Below are 15,830 nucleotides of genomic sequence, written 5' to 3'. Positions count from 1 at the left end.
AGATTTAAACACAAGGATAAGAATTTTAAATTTGAGACATTGGGGGGATTGAAAGCCAACGTAGGTCTGCGAGGACAGTCTTTTTGACAGGAGATTGCAATTCTTTAATTGCAATTTTCAATCTCCTTTTGCTGTGGTAGCAAATGAAAGTGGACCTTCCAACTCATCCTCATTACCAAACAATTACTCGTAGTTTGTTGAATATCTCCATTCTGTCCACAAGTGTGATGTTGACCTCCCTCTGGCTAAACATTCAAACTCTCTCTCTCCTATTCCCATTTTGACCTTCTTCACTATTTCAACCAAACTCAAAGGTAACTTCAGGAAGAGTATCCCATCTTCTCCTGGGTACATTGCAACAATTGGGTCTGAACATTTTCTTTAGCGACTTCAGATCTAAGCGTTCTCCTTCAATTTCCTGCCCATTTCTACCATTCACCTACCTTCCATTTTGAAGGTTTTGTGCATCTGCATCTTTCCCGTGCCTTTTTACCACTTTACTTAACTGTTTTCATGTCTGTTTTTTTTTAGTGTTTCCACTGCATCAGAGACTTTCTTTGTATGTCATTTACCAGTTTTCACTGCTTTCTAGTTTATTAAAAACCTGCTTGATGGCTATTAAATCCATTAACGTAAATTCAAATCCCACCATGGCAAGTTGTGAAGTTCACGAAAAGCAGGCCAGAACCTCTGCCCAGTTTGACTAGGTCGATGGCTTTGGTGCTTGGTCGAGGCTTCAAAATCATATCAGTCTCAGGGATCATATACAATTCAAGCCACTCAATAATAATCACTTTCGCAATGTGTCATGTACACTGTATGACATACATCATGAACAAAACCGATGACAAAGAAACAAAGAACAATATCAATAAAAAATACAAAAGCAAAATACTGCGGATGCTGGAAATCTGAAATAAAACAGGTCTGGCATCCCCGACACTTGAATTTCAGAGCAGATGGTTCCTGTCTGTTCCAGGAAGTAAGCCAGCCTGAAAACCCCCTAGAATTCAATGGTTTTCTTTTTAAAATGTAACAAAACATACTTTAACTGAAAGTGTTTTCAGAAATAAAACGGATATGCCAAATGCAATTTTTGCTTTTAAAAATATTGTTAAAGAAATCCAACTCACTTATGAATATATAATCCATTTAATTTATTTTTCAACTACATTTCATTTATGATATGTTATTTATTTTCATGTGTGTGTGGAGACATACACGCACACAGATCAATACAAAAGTACTGGTCTGAGTCAGCAAATGGAGATTTGCACTAAATGTCAAAGGTTGATTAGCAAAAAAAATCCACCTCTGCAACCAATCACTGACTAATGCTTTATGTAATAATTATTGTCTCAATTCCAATCACTGGGGACAAAAATAAATGTGACATTAGCTGGCATTGATCAGCATAAAATAAATTTTCACTATAGCCAAGTCCCTCAACCTTAAGTTAACAGCGAAACATATATTTCTGTATCCTGTATACATATTATGATAATTTAATGCTGCTGCAGTATAGTTACAGTGCACATTTATGTCTGCCAAGCTCTGGTTGTTACAGTTTCCACTCAATTTCTCAGACTATCATTGCCAACAATGTCACTCCAATAAGGATGTTGTAATCTGAGCCAATTGCTCACTGTAAAACACTGTTCTGAAGAACATAAGCATATAAGTTCCTGATCTCATCTGTTGTTTTCTAAGAAGATGTAGAGTGAAGGTAGACACTTCCTTAGCAGAGAAAAAAATGGAGTGAAAACCCTGGGAATGACACTGAAATGTAATATTGGCAAAGGTCTGGGAGTATATATTTCTGAATTGCCCCAGTAACCTAAAAACAATAAATGTAAAGAATCCCTGGCTTTGTTACTGGTGAGGCAGAACAGGTGGAAGAAAAGCAAATAATTTTTGTTGCAGTTATATTTATGTTATGTGGTGATGAGTATTGCTATTACTTACAGCATGTTACAGAAAATAAAGTGCTTGTAAGATGCCTCTGATAGTTCAGAGCCCATACCATTTCATGGTTTGTTTTTGGAGAAGAAATTCAAATTATATGTCAGAGAGTTTCAAATAAATGTAATTAATATCATACCATGGTGCAGACAATACTGAAATTGTACTATCAAACATGATAAACAGGCAAACTAGCCAAAACAAAGGAGTTTTGTCTTGTGCTTGATAATTTAAAATTATATGGGTGAGTATATATGTAGATAAAGTAAACATATGGCTGAGTTGATCAAGATATATCTATCTAGCCCAACATAAGACAAAGGGATGCATTTTCTTTATCCTGTGGTTAGTTACATTAAAGTTTTCTAGATAAAAAGTTAATTGGATAAGTACAATTCCTGGTACTTTTCTCTAGTTCAATAAAAACAACCAAAAAGGAATTTGTTGTCCCTGGCCTTGCAGCCATTAATGCAGTGTCGAAGAAGTCTTACTTTGTAAACATGTCTCTTCTAGCTAAATAAAATGATTGGTCCAATTGCCCAAATTTTCAACTGCAGTAACCTAAGGTAGTTAAGATCAAATATCATTCACTTAAACTGCAGGAGGTTCTTAGGAAAGTTTAAAGAATGTTTTAGCACATCAGTGGAAAAGTAAGAAGTGTGAGACAAGGTTCCTCAAGGTGAGACACTGTCACTGATCCTGTTCATTGTCGCCATCAGTGATGTGTTGGATAGTATCTCAAGGTATAGACTCGAAGTGTCTGTTCTCGGCATTTCTGAGCAGTGCCCTTTTTGCAGATAATGTTGTGCTGTTGGCAGACTTGCTCGGAAATTTATTGTGCTATACTCACCATCTGGAACAATGTTCAACCAATGCAGGACAGCAATCAACAAAGCCAATAGAATGTTGAGCTACGTAGCCAGAATAGTAGAATACAAGTCAGAGAAAGTTACATACAAACTGTACAGTGTTCTGGTCAAACCACACTTTGATTATTGTAATCCAGTTCTAATTGCTGAGAAACAAGGGAGACATGCAAGCGCTGGAAGCAATGCAGAGGAGAGTCACAAGGCTGATCCCCAATGTCAAACGTTGGAGAAACATTGGTTTTTCAGCCTGGAAAGGACGTTTCTGAGAGATGACCTGATAGAATTCTATAAGACAGTTAAGGGGTGTAAAATTAAAATTCAGTTGTGAAAGTAGGGCAAGGAACGCAGCTTCAAACTAGTAAAAGGTACATTTTAGACTGATATCAGTAAAATCATCTTCACCCAAAGAGTGATCAACACTTGGAATAGACTTCCAGATATGGAAGTGGAGGCAAGCACCCTGGAATCACTTAAGAAACAATGTGAACTGTAAGGTCTTTCCAAAAAGATGATGTATGGCCTCACTGATCCATAATTATCACAGAGCTGATTTGGAATGGCTGGACCCTGGAAAGCACACTTCCAGTTGGGTAGGCAGTGCAGCAAGCCAATAGTTATTTTTTCTGGATCCAGGTGCTTCAGATCAGATCACAGGCTAGTCTGAAGTTGTACCCCCACCCCCAATAAGAGGAATGTAGGTGTCACCTTGCCATCAGTAACAGCACCAGGGCAGTCTGGAGGGCAGGAGAATCGAGTAGGTCTTGTGTGGAGTTAAAAATTTGATGCTTTTTTAAATATTTGGATACATTATTATTAGAACAAACAAAAGTAATTCCCAAAGAGAAATCAAAACAGAAAATGCCAGAACTACTCAGCAGGTCAGGCAGCATCTATGGAGAGAGAAACAGAGTTAACGTTTCAGGTCGATGACCTTTCATCAGAACTCTTTCTCTCTCCACAGATGCTGCCTGACCTGCTGAGTATTTCCAGCATTTTCAGTTTTTATTTCAGATCTCCAGCATCCGCAGTATTTTGCTTTTGTAATTTTTCCCATTAACTCGCGTTGTATAGGTTGGGGGAGTGGAACTAACGTTGGGGGAAGGGTCGATAACCAGAGGACACAGATTTAAGGTGATTGGCAAAAGAACCAAAGGCGACATGAGGATAAACTTTTTAACGCAGCGAGTGGTTAGGATCTGGCATGCACTGCCTGAAAGGGTGGTGGAGGCAGACTCAATCATGACTTTCAAAAGGAAATTGGAAAAGTACCTGAAGGAAAAAAAAATTGCAGGGCTACGGGGAAGGCTGGGATTAGCTGAAGTGCTCTTGCAAAGAGCCGGCACGGGCTCGATGGGCTGAAAGGCCTCCTTTTGCTTTGTACTATCATACCTTTTGCCATTTAATCACTCCTGCCTTCCACCCTATCACAGACCTTCCCTTTTGTTCTTTCCTCCTGCCACCCTGCTTTCCCTGCACTTGCTTAAAATCTGTTACATCTCCAACTTTTTCCCAGTTCTGAGGAAAGGCCATCAATCTGCAATGTTAACTCTGTTTCTCTCGCTCCGCAGATAAAGAAGAAAGACTTGCATTTATATAGCGCCTTTCACGACCACCGGACGTCTCAAAGCGCTTTACAGCCAATGAAGTGGAGTCACTGTTGTAATGTGGGAAACGCGGCAGCCAATTTGCGCACAGCAAACTCTTACAAACAGCAATGTGAAAATGACCAGATAATCTGTTTTTGTCATGTTGGTTGAGGGATAAATGTTGGCCAGGACACCGGGGATAACTCCCCTGCTCTTCTTCGAAATAGTACCATGGGATCTTTTACGTCCGCCTGAGAGAGCGGACGGGGCCTCGGTTTAACGTCTCATCCGAAAGACGGCACCTCCGACAGTGCCGGGCTCCCTCAGCCCTGCACTGGAGCGTCAGCCCAGCTTTATGTGCTCGAAGTCCCTGGAGTGGGACTGCGAACCACACCACCTTTTGACTCAGAGGCGAGCGTGCTACCCGCTGAGCCACAGCTGACACCGATGCTGAGCATTTCCAGCATTTTCTGTTTTTACTTCAGATTTCCAGCATCTGCAGTATTTTGCTTCCCCCCCCCTCCCCTGTATTGGCCTCCTTCTGTGCTGTCACCATTCTTTGGTTGTGTGAGGTTGCTGCAGGTGGCGCTGCGGCGGGAGTCTGACAGGACAGGCGCTGCTGGCTGAGCTTGATCCGCGCAGCTGTTGCCGGTGAGCCAGTGTCAGAGCAGGAGTCGGAGGCAGCGAAACATGGAGTGAAGTAAAAGGGGAAATATAATAATAATAAGCGGCCGGCAAGGTGAGTGAGCAGGGGCAGTCGATAAATAACATAAAGCTGCAGTAAATGAACCTTCAGAGCGGCCTGCACTCTGTCCCCGACAGTCTCTTTAAACTATATCACAAGTATAATTATTTAAATAGCAGCGAGAAGACGAAGCGCAGCAGTTTAACGGGGAATTCATTCAGGCCTTTAATTACAGCCTTGGCTGTTATGGAAGGAATACAGTTTACCCCTGTCGATGTACATTACTCATTTTTCTTTTTGTAAACCTATTTTGTTGTGGCTAGTTTTTTTCTCTCGCTTAAGGAAACCGGTTTATTATTTGGTGCTGCCCTGTGGCCTTGATGACTAATCAGCACTAGTAATAACGATGGGATTGATACAAAGTATATCTGCCGATGTCAGAAAGTGTTTATTTCCTCCTTATTCAGTCAGCTGGCATTGCACATTAAAAAAAAAATACATCTGGGTTTTCATTTCGAGCATGTCTAAATTTCCATTTGAATGCTGCAATGGCCCAATGCTTTTTACATTCGTCCAAATCTGATCTATTTTCAGGAAGTCGGCATTGTATGTGTTTTAATTGAGTTTGTGTGCTGGTGTTGTTGACCTCGACGCTACCTCCGTGCCTTGGGTTCACACTACCATTGGCAGAAGCTGATACTGATCAGTAAATGATGTTATCTTTAAAACAGTGTTTGTAATGTTTCCCTCTTTCCCCCCCCCCCCCCCCGCCCCCCGATGAATTTTCTGAGTTTGTAGCAGGGTGGGGGGAAACGTTATGATTCTAAAGCTTTGAAGGAGAACTGTGATATAGGTGTAATTAGTATTAATGCCAGGTGGTACTCTGAAACTTTTAAGATTTAATTTTGGTGGTTCGGCGTGTTGAAAATTCCTATGGTCTGTGGTTCTGTTGCTTTTGTAATATGAACATAAAAAAATAGGAGCAGGAATAGGCCATACGGCCTATCGAGCCTGCTCCGCCATTCAATGAGATCATGGCTGATCCTCGACTTCAACTCCACTTTCCCTTATAGTCCAAAAATCTGTCGCGCTCAGCCTTGAATATACTCAATGACTGAACATCCACAGCTCTCGGGTACAGAATTCCAAAGATTCACAACCCTCGGAGTGAAGAAATTTCTCCTCAATCTCAGTACTAAATGGCCAACCCCATATCCTCAGACTATGCCCCTGAGTTCTAGACTCTTGAGCCAGGAGAAACAACCCCTCAGAATCTTATGTTTCACCTCCTGTTGTTCTGAACTTGAGTATAGGCCCATTCTACTTAAAATCTCCTCCTAGGACAACACGCTCATCCCAGGAATCAATTGAGTGAACCTTTGTTGCACCCTCTCTAAGGCAAATATATCCTTCCTTGGATACAGAGACCAAAACTCTGCACAGTACCCCAGGTGTGGTCTCACCAAAACCCTGTACAATTGCAGCAAGACTTTCTTACTCTTGTATTCCAACCCCCTTGCAATAAAGGCCAACATGCCATTTGCTTTCCAAGCTGCTTGCTGTACCTGCATGCTAACTGTGTTTCCTGTACGAGGACAGCCAAATCTCTCTGAACAACATTTAATAGTTTCTCACCATTTAAAAAATATTGTTTTTCTATTCTTCCTACCAAAGTGAATAACCTCACATTTGCCCACATTATACTCCATCTGCCACCTTCTTGCCCACTCACTTAACCTGTCTGTAGCCCTTTGCAGGCTCTTTGTGTTCTCCTTACAGCTTACTTTCCCACCTAGCTTTGTATTGTCAGCAAAAGTGGATACATTACACTCAGTCCCTACATATTTTTATTTTATTTTAAAATGTTTAGGAGTAGGCCATTCGGCCCTTTGAGCCTGCTCCGCCATTCAATGAGATCATGGCTGATCTCCTGCCTCCACTCCATTCACCGGCCCTATTGCCATATCCCTTGATGCCCTTACTAGTCAGAAATCTATCGACTTCTGTTTTGAATATACCCAATGACTGAGCCTCCACAGCCCTCTGGGGTAGAGAATTCCAAAGATTCACCACCCTCTGTGTGAAGAAATTTCTTCTCATCTCAGTCCTGATTGGCCTACCCTTTATCCTGAGGCTGTGGCCCCTGGTTCTAGACTCTCCAGCCAAGGGAAACATTCTCCCAGCATCCATCCTATCAAGCCCTGTAATAATTTTGTATGTTTCAATGAGATCCCCTCTCATTCTTCTGAATTCAAGAGAATACAGGCCTAGTTTACTCAATCTCTTCTCATACGACAGTCCCGTCACCCCAGGAATCAATCTTGTGAACCTTCGTTGCACTCCCTCTTTGGCAAGTATATCCTTCCTTAGGTAAGGAGACCAAAATTGTACACATTACTCCAGGTGTGGTCTCACCAAGGCCCTCTATAATTGGAGTAAGACTTCTTTACTCCTGTACTCAAATCCTCTTGTAATGAAGGCCAGCACACCATTTGCCTTCCTAATGGCTTGCTGCACCTGCACATTCGCTTTCAGTGACTTATGTATAAGGACACCCAGGTCCCTTTGAGTGTCTGCATTCCCCAATCTTTCACTATTTAGGAAATACTCTGCCTTTCTGTTTTTTTTACCAAGGTGGATAACTTCACATTTATCCACATTATATTCCATCTGCCATGTTCTCGCCCACACACTGAGCCTGTCGAGATCCCCCTGAAGCCTCTTCACATCCTCTTCACAACTGACACTGCCACCTAGCTTTGTAACATCAGCAAATTTGGAAATGTTACATTTAGTCCGCTCATCCAAATCATTGATATAGATTGTGAATAGCTGGGGCCAAGCACTGATCCTTGCGGTACCCCATTAGTCACAGCCTGCCATCCTGAAAAAGACCCGTTTATCCCTACTCTTTGTTTTCTGTCTGTTAACCAATTCTCAATCCATGCTAGCATATTACCCCCTAAGTCATTAATATAGATTGTGGATAGCTGAGGCGCCAGCACAGATCTTTGCGGCACCCCACTAGTAACAGCTGTATTGTTGGGTGGAAACTAGGCAGCTTACCACATCATGACCATTTTAGACTGGCATTGGTGGAGGTATTATCACCTGACTGTCCTTTTAATTGCAGCTGATTTATAGCATTAGGGAAAGAGGGGACGTAAGAGGAAAAGTAAACTTTAAAAGAAGTACAATTTTAGTTTTGAGATTCTTATTTAAAGAGTTGTAACATGCGTTCTTTTCCAGCAGCAAAACAGTGGAGCAGATGTGCCAGTGTTGTCAGCCAAGAGGTCGAGTGTCAGCTGTGGCTCAGTTGGTAGCACTCTCGCCTCTGTCAAAAGGTTGTGGGTTCAAGTCCCACTCCGGAGCACAAAATAAATCTAGGCTGACACTCCAGTGCAGTACTGAGTCAGTGCTGCACTGTTGGAGGTGCCGTCTTTCGGATGAGACGTTAAACTGAGGCCCCGTCTGCTCTCCCAGGTGGACGTAAAAGATCCCATGGAACTATTTCGAAGAAGAACAGGGGAGTTATCCCCGGTGTCCAAGCCAGCATTTATCCCTCAATCAACGTCTAAAACAGATGATCTGGTCATTATTATCACATTGCTGTTTCTGGAAGCTTGCTGTGCGCAAATTGTTGGCCGTGTTTCCTCCATTACATCAGTGACTACACTTCAAAAAACAAATACTTCATTGACTGTAAAGTGCATTGGGATGTCAGGTGGTGGTGAAAGGCGCTATATAAATGCAAGTCTTTATCTCTTTTGAGTGTGCTTGTCTGTGATTGCAGACAGTTATTGGTCTATTAACAGACTAATTTCAGGACTTCCATTCTCTTCCTCACCCATTTCTGCAGATTATATTGCTGAAACATCTATTACTGCATTAAGATTGGTGTTCTGGCAACTAGAAATGTTTTTAAATTAGTTCCTAGGATGTGGGCGTCACTGGCATGGCCAGGATTTATTGCCCATCCCTAATTGCCCTTGCGAAGGTGGTGGTGAACTGCTGCAGTCCGTGTGGTGAAGGTACTCCCATAGTGCTATTAGGGAGGGAGTTCCAGCATTTTGACCTAGCGACTATGAAGGAACGGCGATATATTTCCAAGTCAGGATGTTGTGTGACTTCGAGTGGAACTTGGTGGTCCCATGTGTCTGCTGCCCTTGTCCTTCTAGGTGGCAGAGGTCGTGGGTTTGGGAGGTGCTGTCGAAGAAGCCTTGGTGAGTTGCTGCCATACATCTTTTAGATGGTACACACTGCAGCCACGGTGCGCCGGTGGTGGAGGGAGTGAATGTTTAAGATGGTGGATGGGGTGCCAATCAAGCGGGCTGCTTTGTCCTGGATGGTGTTGAGCTTCTTGTGTTGTTGGAGCTGCACTCATCCAGGCAAGTGTTTTTCATCACACTCCTGACTTTTGCCTTGTAGATGGTGGAAAGGCTTTGGGGAATAAGGAGGCGAGACATTTGTCGTAGACTACCCAGCCTCTGACCTCTTCTAGCCACAGTATTTATGTGGCTGGTCCAGTTAAATTTCTGGTCAATGGTGACTCCCAGGATGATGTTGTTGGGGGATTCGGCGATGGTAATGTCGTTGAATGTCAAGGGGTGGTGGTTAGACGCTCTCGTGTTGGAGATAGTCATTGCCTGGCACTTGTGTGGTGCGAATGTTACCTACCACTTATCAGCCTAAGCCTGAACGTCATCCAGGTCTTGCTGCATGCGGGCATAGACTGCTTCATTATCTGAGGAGCTGCGAGCGGAACTGAACACTGTGCAATCATCAGCGAACATCCCCACTTCTGACCTTATGATAGAGGGAAGGTCATTGATGAAGCAACTGAAGATGGTTGGGCCTAGGACACTGCCCTGAGGAATTCCTGCAGCAATGTTCTGGGGCTGTGATGATTGACCTCCAACAACTACAACCATCTTCCTTTGTGCAAGGTATGACTCCAGCCAGTGGAGAGTCTTTCCCCTGATTCCCGTTGAGTTCAATTTTACTAGGGCTCCTTGATGCCACACATGGTCAAATGCTGCCTTGATGTCAAGGGCAGTCACTCACCTCACCTCTAGAATTCAACTCTTTTGTCCACGTTTGGACCAAAGCTGTAATGTGGTCTGGAGCCGAGTGGCCCTGGCGGAACCCAAACTGAGCATCGCTGAGCAGGTTATTGGTGAGTAAGTGCCGCTTGCTAACACTGTCCACAACATCTTCCATCACTTTGCTGATGATTGAGAGTAGACTGATGGGGCGGTAATTGGCCAGGTTGGATTTGTCTTGCTTTTTGTGGACAAGACATACCTGGGCAGTTTTCCACATTGTCAGGTAGATGCCAGTGTTGTAGCTGTACTGGAACAACTTGACTGGAGGCGTGGCTAGTTCTGGAGCCACAAACCTTCAGCACGACAGCCGGGATATTGTCAGGACCCATAGACTTTGCTGTATCCAATGCACTCTGCTGTTTCTTGATATCACACGGAGTGAATTGAATTGGCTGAAAACTGGCTTCTGTGATGGAGGGAACTTCGTGAGGAGGCCGATATGGATCATCCACTTGGCACTTCTGGCTGAAGATGGTTGCAAAAGCCTCAGCCTTGTCTTTTGCGCTCGCATGCTGGGCTCCACCATCAGTGAGGATGGGGATGTTCAGGGAGCCTCTTCAGCTTTTTAATGATCCCTCACCATTCACGACTGCAGGTGGTAGGACTGCAGAGCTTTGATCTGATCTGTTGGTTGTGGTATCGGTTAACTGTCTGTAACATGCTGCTTCTGTTGTTTAGCATGCATGTAGTCCTTTGTTGCAGCTTCCTCAGGTTGGCACCTCATTTTTAGGTATGCCTGGTGCTGATCCTGGTATGCTCTTCTACACTCCTTATTGAAACATAGAAACATAGAAACATAGAGATAGGAACAGGAGTAGGCCATTCGGCCCTTCGAGCCTGCTCCGCCATTCAATGAGATCATGGCTGATCTTCGTCTGAGATCATAGCTGATCTTACCAGTTCAGTACCCCGTCCCCGCCTTTTCTCCGTAACCCTTAATCCCCTTAGCCTTCAGAAATATATCCAATTCTCTCTTGAAAATATTTATTGAATTAGCCTTCACAGCCCTCTGTGGCAGGGAATTCCACAGGCTCACCACTCTTTGAGTGAAGAAATTCTTCCTCATCTCTGTTTTAAATGATTTGCCCGCTATTTTTAGACTGTGGCCCCTGGTTCTGTGCTCCCCGGCCATTGGAAACATTCTCTCTGAATTCAGCCTGTCCAGGCCTGCCATAATTTAATATGTTTCGATGAGATCCCCTCTCAATCTTCTAAACTCCAGTGAGTACAAGCCCAAACTATTTAATCTCTCTTCGTAGGTCATTCCCGCCATTCCAGGTATCAGCCTGGTGAATCGCCGTTGCACTCCCTCCATGGCAAGAACATCCTTCCGCAGATGTGGCGACCAAAACTGTACACAATACTCCAGATGCGGTCTCACCAGCACCTTGTACAGCTGTAGTAAGGTATCCCTATTCCTATACTCGAACCCCCTTGATATGAAGGCCAACATACCATTTGCCTTCTTGATCGCCTGTTGCACCTGCATGCTCTCCTTCAGTGACTGGTGCACAAGAACACCCAGGTCCCTCTGCACTTCCCCATCTCCCAATCTATTGCCATTTAGATAATAATCTACCCTCCTGTTTTTACCCCCAAAGTGGATAACCTCGCATTTATCCACATTATAGTGCATCTGCCACGTATCTGCCCATTCCCCCAACCTGTCCAAATCGCACTGTAGCCTCCTGACATCCTCATCAGAGCCCACCCCTCCTCCTAGTTTAGTGTCGTCAGCGAATTTGGAAATATTGCATCCAATTCCCTGATCCAGATCATTTATATATATTGTGAACAGCTGGGGTCCCAGGACAGATCCTTGCGGCACCCCGCTGGTCACTGCCTGCCACTCCGAAAACGAGCCGTTTATTCCAACTCTCTGTTTTCTATCCGCCAGCCAGTTCTCTATCCACGTTAATACTTTGCCCCCAATCCCATGAGCCTTAATTTTGCATGATAATCTTTTGTGTGGAACCTTATCGAAGGCTTTCTGGAAGTCAAGGTACACCACATCCACTGGCTCTCCCCCATCTATTTTACCAGTTACTTCCTCAAAAAATTCCAGCAGATTAGTCAAACACGATTTACCCTTTGTAAATCCATGTTGACTCTGTCCGATCCTTTCCCCATTTGTCAAGTGCTCCGCTATTTTATCCTTAATAATGGACTCTAGCATTTTGCCCACAACCGATGTAAGGCTTACTGGTCTATAATTCCCTGCTTTCTCTCTACCCCCCTTTTTAAATATTGGGGTAACATTAGCTACCCTCCAATCCACGGGTACTGTTCCCGAGTCAATGGAGTTCCGGAAGATGATCCTTAGAGCATCTGCTATCTCCAGGGCCACCTCCTTAAGTACCCTAGGATGTAGTTTATCAGGCCCCGGGGATTTGTCGGCCTTCAGTCCCCTCAACTTACCCAACACCATATCCCTAGAGATACTAATTTCTGTCAGCTCCTCCCTCTCATTAGTCCCTATGTTTGCCGATATTCCTGGGAGGTTATTTGTGTCCTCCTTTGTGAATACAGAACCAAAGTATGAGTTTAATTGGTCTGCCATTTCCTTATTCTCCATTATATATTCTCCCGAATCGGACTGCAAGGGACCGACTTGGGATTTTACCAGTCTTTTCCTCCTGATATACCGATAAAAGCTTTTGCAGTCTGTCTTTATGTTTGCTGCAAGTTTACTTTCGTATTCTATTTTCCCCTTCCTGATTAATCCCTTTGTCCTCTTTTGCTGTATCCTGTACTGCCCCCAATCTTCCGGTCTGGTGCTTTTTTTTGCCAGTTGATATGCCCTTTTTTTTGATTTTATGCTGTCCCTAATTTCCCTCGTTATCCACGGTTGAGTCACCTTTTTAGGTTTATTTTTATGCCAAACCGGTATAAACATGTTCTGGAATTCTTCCATTCTATCTTTGAATGCTTGCCATTGTCTCTCCACTGTCAATCCCCCCAGAAACACCACCCAATCAATCTTACCCAATTCCCGTCTCATACCCTCGTAATTCCCTTTATTTAAGTTCTGGACCTTAGTCTCTGATTCAATTTCCTCACTCTCCATCTCGACTGAGAGCTCGATCATATTATGATCGCTCTGACCCAAGGGGCCTCGTACAAGAAGATTGCTGATAAGTCCCAGGGTTGGTCGCCTGGCTTGATAATGGTAGAGTGAGGGATATGCCGGGTCATGAGGTTACACATTGTAGTGGAGTACAATTCTGCTGCTGATTGCCCACAGCGTCTCATGGATGCCCAGTTTTGAGCTGCTAGATCTGTTCTGAATCTATCCCATTTAGCATGGTGGTAGTGCCACACAACACGATGGAGGGTGTCTTGGACTTCGTCTCCACAAGGACTGTATGATGGTCACTGCTACCAATAACAGATGGACAGATGCATTTGCGACAGGTTAGATTGGTGAGGATGAGCTCAAGTAGGTTTTTCCGCTTGTGTTGGTTCTCTCACCACCAGCTGCAGGCCCTATCTGGCAGCTATGTCCTTCAGGGCTTGGTCAGCAGTGGTGCTACCGAGCCATTCTTGGTGATGGACATTGCAGTCCCCACCCCCCCAGAGTACATTCTGTGCCCTTGCTACCCTCAGTGCTTCTTCCAAGTGGTGTTCAACATGGAGGAGTACTGATTCATCAGCTGAAGGAGGGTGGTATGTGGTAATCAGCAGGAGGTTTCCTTGCCCATGTTTGACCTGATGCCAGGAGACTTCATGGGGTCTGGAGTCAATGTTGAGGACTCCCAGGGCCACTCCCTCCCGACTGTATACCACTGTGCCGGTGGGACAGGACATACCCAGGGATGGTGATGGAGGAGTCAGGACATTGGCTGGAAGGTATGAGTCTCTGAGTATGACTATGTCAGGCTGGTGCTTGACGAGTCTGTCGGACAGCTCTCCAAATTTGGCACAAGTCCTCAGATGTTAGCGAGGAGGACTTTTATCAGGGTCAACTGGGCTGGGTGTGCCTTTGTCGTGTCCGAAGCCGGTGTCACGGTCAATGCCAGGTGGTCCGTTGTATTTTTTCTTATTGTTTCTTGTTACAATTGAATGGCCATTTCAGAGGGCAGTTACGAGTCAACCACATTGCTGTGGGTCTGGAGTCACATATAGGCCAGATTTCCTTCCCTAAAGAACATTCGTGAACCAGTTGGGTTTTTACGACAATCCGATAGCTTCAGTGTCACCATTACTGATACTAGCTTTTTATTCCAGATTTATTTAATTAACTGAATTTAAATTCCACAGCTGCTGTGATGGGATTTGAACTGCGGATTATTAGTCCAGGCCTCTGTATTACTAGTCCAGTAACATAACCACTATGCTACAGTCCCCTTAGATCCCAGACAATCAACAGTTAGTTGCTCTGCCGAAGAGACCTATGAAAAAGAAGTGGGATAGCTACATTTGGGGTAAAATACACAATCAGTAACTGTCATAGAGTTATACAGCACAGAAAGTGGCCCTTTGGCCCATCGTGTCCATGCCGGCCATCAAGCCCTGTCTAATCTAATCCCATTTTCCAGCATTTGGTCCGTAGCCTTGTATGCTATGGCATTTCAAGTGCTCATCCAAATGCTTCTTGAATGTTGTGAGGGTTCCTGCCTCTACCACCCTTTCAGGCAGTGAGTTCCAGATTCCAACCACCCTCTGGGTGAAAAAGTTTTTCCTCAAATCCCCTCGAAACCTCCTGCCCCTTACCTTGAATCTATGCCCCCTTGTTATTGACCCCTCTACTAAGGGGAAAAGTTCCTTTCTATCTACCCTATCTATGCCCCTCATAATTTTGTATACCTCAATCAGGTCTCCCCTCAGCCTTCTCTGCTCCAAGGAAAACAACCCCAGCCTGTCCAGTCTTTCTTCATAGCTGAAGTGCTCCAGCCCAGGTAACATCCTGGTAAATCTCCTCTGCACCCTCTCCAAAGCAATCACATCCTTCCTATAGTGTGGCGACCAGAACTGCACACAGTACTCTAGCTGTGGCCTTACCAGCGTTTTGTACAGCTCCATCATAACCTCCCTGCTCTTATATTCTATGCCTCAGCTAATGAAGGCAAGTATCCCATATGCCTTTTTAACCACCTTATCCGCCTGTTCTGCTGCCTTCAGGGATCTATGTACATGCACACCAAGGTCCCTCTGATCCCCTGTCTTTCCTCGGGTCTTAGCATTCATTGTGTATTCCCTTGCCTTGTTAGTCTGTCCAAAATGCATCACCTCACACTTTTCAGGGTTAAATTCCATTTGCCACTGTTCCGCCCATCTGACCAACCCATCTATATCGTCCTGTAGCCTGAGGCTTCCCTCCTCGCTATTTACCACCCCACCAATTTTCGTGTCATCTGCGAACTTACTGATCATACCTTTTACATTCACATCCAAATCATTAATGTAGACCACAAACAGCAAGGGACTCAGCACCGATCCCTGCGGTACCCCACTGGACACAGGCTTCCAGTCTCAAAAACAACCTTCCACCATCACCCTCTGCCTTCTGCCACTAAGCCAGTTTTGGATCCAATGTGCCAAGGCACCCTGGATCCCATGGGCTCTTACCTTTCTGACCAGTCTCCTATGCGGGACTTTATCAAAAGCCTTACTGAAATCCATG

At 44.4% G+C, this 15,830-nt stretch overlaps 1 protein-coding gene across 7 annotated transcripts in view; it reads left to right on the top strand.

Annotated features, from left to right (window-relative positions):
* Positions 1 to 5,050: 5,050 nt before the first annotated feature.
* Positions 5,051 to 15,830, top strand: part of wdr7 (WD repeat domain 7) — an 836,682-nt gene continuing 825,902 nt past the window's right edge. For 5 of the 7 annotated variants that reach the window (XM_085974490.1, XM_085974481.1, XM_085974472.1 and 2 more), the window contains exon 1: positions 5,052 to 5,156. The gene's annotated coding sequence lies outside the window, so the exon portion shown is untranslated. Of the gene's footprint in view, positions 5,157 to 15,830 lie in introns of all 7 variants that reach the window. The other 2 variants (XR_015074758.1, XM_085974500.1) reach the window with 1 other exon arrangement.

This window comes from Somniosus microcephalus, chromosome 2 (genome assembly GCF_052327205.1).
Source record: "Somniosus microcephalus isolate GS21.2 chromosome 2, FLI_Smic_1.0, whole genome shotgun sequence".
NCBI classification, from domain to species: Eukaryota; Metazoa; Chordata; class Chondrichthyes; order Squaliformes; family Somniosidae; genus Somniosus; species Somniosus microcephalus.
The sequence above is the reverse complement of the archived record's forward strand: the minus strand, read 5'-3'. Positions and strand labels throughout refer to the sequence as shown.